Raw genomic sequence first — 8,048 nt, 5'->3', positions numbered from 1 at the left:
GCATACCTAACTCACTTACCAACCTTGAAAAGGCAGATTCATCCAGTGGCTTGGTAAATATATCTGCAAGCTGTTTTTCACTTGGAATAAAATGTAGTTCCACAGTACCATTCATTACATGTTCCCTTATGAAGTGGTACTTGATGTCTATGTGCTTTGTTCTTAAATGCTGTACTGGATTTTCAGTGATGGCAATTGCACTTGTGTTATCACAAAAAACAGGAATCCTTTCCACTTGTAGACCATAGTCTAGCAATTGGTTTTTCATCCACAAAATATGTGCACAGCAACTACCAGCAGCAATATATTCAGCTTCAGCTGTAGAAGTAGAAACTGAATTTTGCTTTTTACTGAACCAGGACACAAGCTTGTTTCCTAGAAATTGACAGGTTCCTGTTGTATTTTTTCTATCAATTCTGCAACCTGCATAATCTGCATCTGAATAACCAGTTAGATCAAAATCAGAATCTCTAGGGTACCAAATGCCAAGTTTTGGTGTTCCTTTGAGATATCTGAAAATTCTCTTGATAGCTACTAAGTGAGATTCTCTAGGATCAGCCTAAAATTTAACACAAAGACATGTAGCAAACATTATATCTGGCCTACTAGCTATTAAGTACAGAAGTGAGCCAACCATGCCCCTGTAACTTGAAATATCCATAGACTTTTCAGTAGTGTTTAATTCAAGCTTAGTTGCAGTGGCCATGGGAGTTTTTGCAGATGTGAAATCCATTAGATCAAACTTCTTTAAAAGATCATAAATGTATTTAGTTTGGCTAATGAATATTCCATCACTAACTTGCTTAACTTGCAAACCAAGAAAGTAAGTTAGTTCTCCCATCATGCTCATTTCATACTTACTTTGCATCAATTTGGCAAACTTTTTGCAAAGTTTTTAATCTATAGAGCCAAAAATAATGTCATCTACATAAATTTGAACAAGTATGCTAGAGCTATTAACATTTCTAAAGAATAAAGTTATGTCTACAGTACCTCTAGTGAAGTGATTCTCTAAAAGAAACTTTGAAAAAGTGTCATACCAGGCTCTAGGTGCTTACTTCAGTCCATAAAGTGCTTTCAAAAGATAGTAGACATATTCTGGAAATTTTGGATCTTCAAAACTAGGAGGCTGACTGACATAAACTTCCTCCTCCAAATCTCCATTCAGAAGGGCACTTTTGACATCCATTTGATAGACCTTGAAATTTGCATGGGCTGCATAGGCTAAGAAGATTCTGATGGCTTCAAGTCTTGCAACAAGAGCAAAGGTTTCATCAAAATCTATTCTTTCTTGTTGAAAGTAGCCCTTAACAACTGTTGATGTGTATTTTTAGAGTATCGTTCGCAGGAAAGGACTGATATCAACACCAATTCCAAGCCTTTTATTTCTTACAGTTCAGAAGTGTGGAGAATAATTTTGTGGGTGTATTAACTATCCACTAATTTAATCTAATAAACAAATAAAAGTTATATAAGATATATGAGAGAAACAATCCAAGAATAAGGGTTCTTCAATGGCTATCATGAATGTCTAGTTTGTGTCTCTTGTTTTGTTAAAAACAATCCTTCTAGTGTTTATAAAATCCTCTCCCAAGGTAGATTATAGTGCCTACAACTATCCATTGAACGCCACTCCCATGGTCATACAAAGTATAATTATAGACTATTAAAACTAAGGATTATAAGTTTCATAATTCTCATATCAATCTCCCGATCTAATACTTAAATTGTGTCTATCATATCATGTACTAGAATTACAACTCCACTCCCGATTCGTTATAATTCCTATAGATACAATCAAAGGTTCGCGACTCCCTCAATTTTGTTAAGCCCTCAATGACAGATTAACCATCACAAGAAAATCACAATACAACTAAATAAACACAACAAGCCAAAGAATACTACCCAACACTTGGATTAAGGGATTAGCTACTCATGATATAGGAAGAAAACAAATATATATATATATATATATATTAAAACCACAAATCATGAGTTAAGAATTTAAATACAGAGAATACAACTTGAAGAGTTCCTTTGAAATCTGGACGAATCCCTTCGCTCCTTCTCCTAATCTCGCTCTCCAGCTGCCTCTCTCCCTTCTCTCTTAAGAATAATGGATATCTCTATTCTATCCTTATTAAAACCCTAATACATATGTTTATATATACTTGGATGGGCTTTTAAAGGTCATACAAGGTAACTAAAAGAGAATTCAAAACAAGTTCGGAAAGCTATTTGATTAAAATTTTTGTCAGGTTCAGGCCCTGAACCTTAACCTCAGGTCCTGAATGATGTCCTCAGGGCCTCTTCAGAAGAGCTCAAGCCATGAACTCCTTATTCTTCAAATCTGCTTCTCTCAGGCCCTGAACTCACAAGCTCAGGCCCTGAGGTATGTGCATTTTCTCCACTGATTCCTTCAGGCCCTGAGCCTCCCAGCTCAGGTCCTAAACTCCTCTAAATTCTTCTTTTATCATATACTCTTCTCTTTTGCACCTTGTTCTTCCATAATTTCCTATAAACATAGAAAATTAAGACTTAGCATTCATCCAAGTTAAATAACAACTAGTACTTATTATTTAGGATTAAAGCATCACAAAACAAGGTTAAAAGAAGTATAACATGGCATAAAATATCTATAAATTGATCATGTATCAAATACCCCCAAACTTAACCTTTGCTCATCCTCGAGTAAAATTATTATTATATACTACTACTAATACCACTTCCGTAAGGTGATCACAGTTGCATTTGGCATATGCAACAAGCCCTTTAAACCCCAAGGTAGCCCTAGTGGACGAGTAAGGTCTCGTGAGGGTCTACAGTGAATGTACCCACAAAATCCATCTAACTCATAAAATATGCAACTACATGAATGCAATTAAATGATCTAAAATGCAAGGATCTGAAGTATAATAGTGTATGCCAAGTCAACAATAACCTTCAGCTCATGCACCAAGTTTAGATATATCAAGCTCACACACAATATCACCATATAGTTAACACAAGTACAGAGTGTGCGTGTGTGCTTGGCTTAACAAAATGCTCTCTAATGAACTAAGAACAAAGACACACAAATTTCAACATGACAAATCATGTGAGTTAATAGCTCCCAAGTTGAGAACTAGAATAGATCTTAAACACTTCGCTACTTAGCACTAGCCATCGTTCAAATTTAGCAAGGGATTTCCATATCTTTCTTTATTGATATAATACTACTACTATATACACATATGGTTTTTTTACTGCTCGGTCTAAGGTTAGGTGGCTCCTCAGTGTAAGTGAGTTATGACGGCCATAAGACTTCACAAGCTCGGTCTAAGGTTGGGTGGATCCTCAGTGTACATCAGACTTTGCCAATCAAATTATACATACATATATTTTATGGTTTATTAACTGTGCAATGGTCGAGATCCCTAAAGATTTATGCACCAATACCCATGTAGCGAGTGTTGGGTCAGCAATCCAAAACCATAAAAGGCTTTAGGTTACTAGGCACAAAGTCCCCTCAGACTTAATTACTTGAGTATTAATGAGTTCAACCTAGTCAATCACACCACATTTTTTTTGCGTGTACTTTATTGCTTCTATTCATACATCTATATTTTTTTTCTTTTTTTTTTAAATTTTTTTAAAGACATTTACACCCCATAACTTCCCCCAAACTTTAGCATTTACGTACTAAGCTCAAAAGGGAATAGTCAAAATTCTAATCATCAACAAGTGGCTACCCCTCAAGAAACAAGCATATCTAAGTTTCAATTCAAGAGCATAATAAGAGTGTGATAAGAAATAAACTATGCACAAGTGACACTACACAAGTAACATCTTTAGCATGTGATCATAGCAAGACTTATTCAACAACAAGGTACACACAGTATCATCATAGGTCACCAACTTGGACTACTACTAACTTGAGATCATGCTATGATATGCAATACAATGCAACTAACACATATTTAACTATATGATACAATGCAATCTATATGTACTATCTTACAAGGATAGAATTATTTTTTAGATTTTGAAAATTTTCAATTTTTTTTGTTTTTTAGATATAACACTATAACACAATTCGAGCATCACCCCCACACTTCAATGGGTCAATATTCTCAATGATACAACAAATAATAATTCTACAATATAAAAGAATGAAAGAATACTCCCCTATGCATATGCTTGAAGTGTCGTGATCCATAAAAAGCTTGATTGAATTTATGCCATCATAGCGCTTGTTTTGTTGATGTAGTTATGCTGCATGAGCATGCGAATCAACTGTAGGAGCATGTCAATCCAGTGCGTCATCATGCTAAAACCTTCATTCTTATTCAAAATCATTCTTAACACATGAATCACTTCAAACAAACACATCACATCAAGGCAACATATGGGAGTAAAAAACAAAAAAAAACTAATATTATGACATTGGGTTGCCTCCCAAGCAGCGCTTCTTTAATGTCATTAGCTTGACGTGTTCATACAACGAGCATCATTAATGTTGTGAAAAAGCAAATAAATGCACATATCTACGAATCAGTATTAGAATTATGATGTGCAAATATATCTTAGATCCATAAAAATATAAGAAACTTTTTATGATCCACACTTTCTCAAGAGACTTAGAAAAATCAAAGTAGCTAGAAAAGTTGCCTGAATAATCATCATAAGTACGACTCATAAACTCCTCCCAAATTGGATCCCTATATTCCAAAGCAAGACTTTCAATTTCATCAATCTTAAATCCCTCCTCAATTTTAATTAGATACTCATCAATTTTTATCTCGTCTACCAATTTATTAAGCTCAATAATATTCATTAAAATTGGTAGAAGACAACCATCATGGATCACAAGGAGGAACTTGAAGACAACCATCATGAATCATGGATCGTTGGAAAATTGACACAAGGAGGAACTTGAAGACAACCATCATGCATCACAAGTTGAACTTCTTTAATAAATCTATTCCTTTTAGCATTCTCCTCGTACCAACTTATTGATTCTACTTCACATGGAATATCACCTTTATTAGCAATCTCAAAATTAGAGTCATCAAAGTACTTAAGTCCCAAAGAAAGTAAAGAAGGATTAGAATGACTCAAACTCTCATCAACACCATTGCATACATATGAATCATCATGGTATTGATTATCAAAAGAATAAGAAACATCTGTGCTAGGAGGGTATGGAGCATAATATGAGTTGTAACAATCGAATGAGTTCACCTGATACGCATTAAAATCCTGAAAAGAATTAAAATCTTGATATCGTTCTTGATTGCTGATGAAATATTGAGCGTTATCCCAGCAAACATTATTGTCCATGTCGTCTCCTCAACTCAAATATTTATGTTGTCTACCTCAAAGAAACCTGTAGGCACACAAAAGAAAAATAAAAAGAAGAAAAAAAAACTATATACAAAGATAAAATCCAAACTACAAGAAACAATTAACTCAAAATAAATATTGCTGCCTTCCCCGGCAGCGGCGCCAATTTATTGATGTGTATTTTTAGAGTATTGTTCGCAGGAAAGGACTGATATCAACACCAATTCCAAGCCTTTTATTTCTTACAGTTCAGAAGTGTGGAGAATAATTTTTTGGGTGTATTAACGATCCACTAATTTAATCTAATAAACAAATAAAAGTTATATGAGATATATGAGAGAAACAATCCAAGAATAAGGGTTCTTCAATGGCTATCATGAATGTCTAGTTTGTGTCTCTTGTTTTGTTAAAAACAATCCTTCTAGTGTTTATATAATCCTCTCCCAAGGTAGATTATAGTGCCTACAACTATCCATTGATCGCCACTCCCATGGTCATACAAAGTACAATTATAGACTACTAAAACCAATGATTATAAGTTTCACAATTCTCATATCAATCTCCCGATCTAATACTTAAATTGTGTCTATCATATCATGTACTAGAATTACAACTCCTCTCCCGATTCGTTATAATTCCTATTAGATACAATCAAAGGTTCGCGACTCCCTCAATTGTGTTAAGCCATCAATGACAGATTAACCATCACAAGAAAATCACAATACAACTAAATAAACACAACAAGCCAAATAATACTACCCAACACTTGGATTAAGGGATTAGCTACTCATGATATATGAAGAAAAAATATATATATATATATATTAAAACCACAAATCATGAGTTAAGAATTTAAATACAGAGAATACAACTTGAAGAGTTCTTTTGAAATCTGGATGAATCCCTTCGCTCCTTCTCTCAATCTCGCTCTCTAGTTGCCTCTCTCCCTTCTCTCTTAAGAATAATGGATATCTCTATTCCATCCTTATTAAAACCCTAATACATCTGTTTATATATACTTGGATGGGCTTTTAAAGGTCATATAAGGTAACTAAAAGAGAATTCAAAATAAGTTGGGAAAGCTATTGGATTACAATTTTCGTCAGGTTCAGGCCATGAACCTTAACCTCAGGTCCTGAATGATGTCCTCAGGGCCTCTTCAGAAGAGCTCAGGCCCTGAACTCCTTATTCTTCAAATCTGCTTCTCTCAGGCACTGAACTCACAAGCTCAGGCCCTGAGGTAAGTGCATTTTCTCCACTGATTCCTTCAAGCCCTGATCCTCCCAGCTCAGGTCCTAAACTCCTCTAAATTCTTCTTTTATCATATACTCTTCTCTTTTGCACCTTGTTCTTCCATAATTTCCTATAAACATAGAAAATTAAGACTTAGCATTCATCCAAGTTAAATAACAACTAGTACTTATTATTTAGGACTACAGCAGCAGAAAATAAGGTTAAAAGAAGTATAACATGGCATAAAATATCTATAAATTGATCATATATCAGCAACCAATCTAGCTTTGTTCCTGACTACTATGCCATTTTCATCCATCTTGTTTCTGAATACCTATTTGGTGTCTATTGGACTCTTTCCTTTAGGCTTGGGCACTAGCTTCCATCCATACTTTGTTCCTTTCAATTGGTTTAGCTCCTCCTGCATAGCTAAAATCCAATCAGGATCCAACAAAGCTTCTTCTACCTTTTTTGGTTCTTCCTTAGAGAGAAAGCTGCTATATAGACATTCTTCTTGAGTTGCTCTCCTAGTTTGAACTCTAGAAGATACATCAACAATGATGAGCTCAAAGGGGTGATCCTTTGTCCATTTCCTTTATTGAGCTAGATTAGCTCTAGATGTAGAGGCCTTATTGTTGTCTTGATGTATGATTGAGTTTTGGTTATTAGAGAATCTCCCCCTGAGTTTATGGATCTTTGATTTGAGAAAGGGGAACTTTCTGTAAGTGATCTATTCTGACTTTCAGCTTCTTTTGATGACCCGACGAATGGTGAATTTTGAGTATCGACGGATGAAGCTGGTTATATCCCGATGGATAAAGCAGATTGTCTCCCGACAGATGAAGCATTTTGTAACTCGACAGATGTTGAATTTTGTGCTTCATTGGTAGTAGATTTTACTGCATTATCTTTTGATACTATTTCTTAATCACTTTCATCATCACTGTCATCAATAACCATGTTCACATTGTCAAATTTGAGGCTATCATGGTAATCTCCATCTTGTAGTCCTTCAATCTTTTTATCATCAAACACAACATGTATTGATTCCACAAAAATGTTGGTTTGCAGATTGTATATTTAGTATGCTTTACCAACAGCATATCCAACAAAAATTCCTTCATCTGCTTTAGCATCAAACTTCCCATTTTGATCAGTTTGATTTCTCAAGATATAACATTTTCATCCAAAGACATGAAGAAAATTTAGAGCTGGCTTCTTGTTTTTGAATAATTGATAGGGAGTCATGCATTTTTCTTGATTAATCAGAGAAATATTTTGAGTGTAGCATGCAGTATTTACAGCTTCAGCCCAGAAATATGTTGGTAACTTAGATTCTTCAAGCATTGTCCTTGCAGCTTCAATAAGTGATTTGTTCTTTCTTTCTACTACTCCATTTTCTTGAGTTCTTGCTGCTGAAAACTCATGCAAAATCCCATTTTCTTCACAAAATGCTCTCATGACAGAATTCTTGAACTCAGTTCCATTGT

Source organism: Apium graveolens, chromosome 5, assembly GCF_009905375.1.
Source record: "Apium graveolens cultivar Ventura chromosome 5, ASM990537v1, whole genome shotgun sequence".
Taxonomy (NCBI): domain Eukaryota; kingdom Viridiplantae; phylum Streptophyta; class Magnoliopsida; order Apiales; family Apiaceae; genus Apium; species Apium graveolens.
This window is presented reverse-complemented; position numbering follows the sequence as displayed.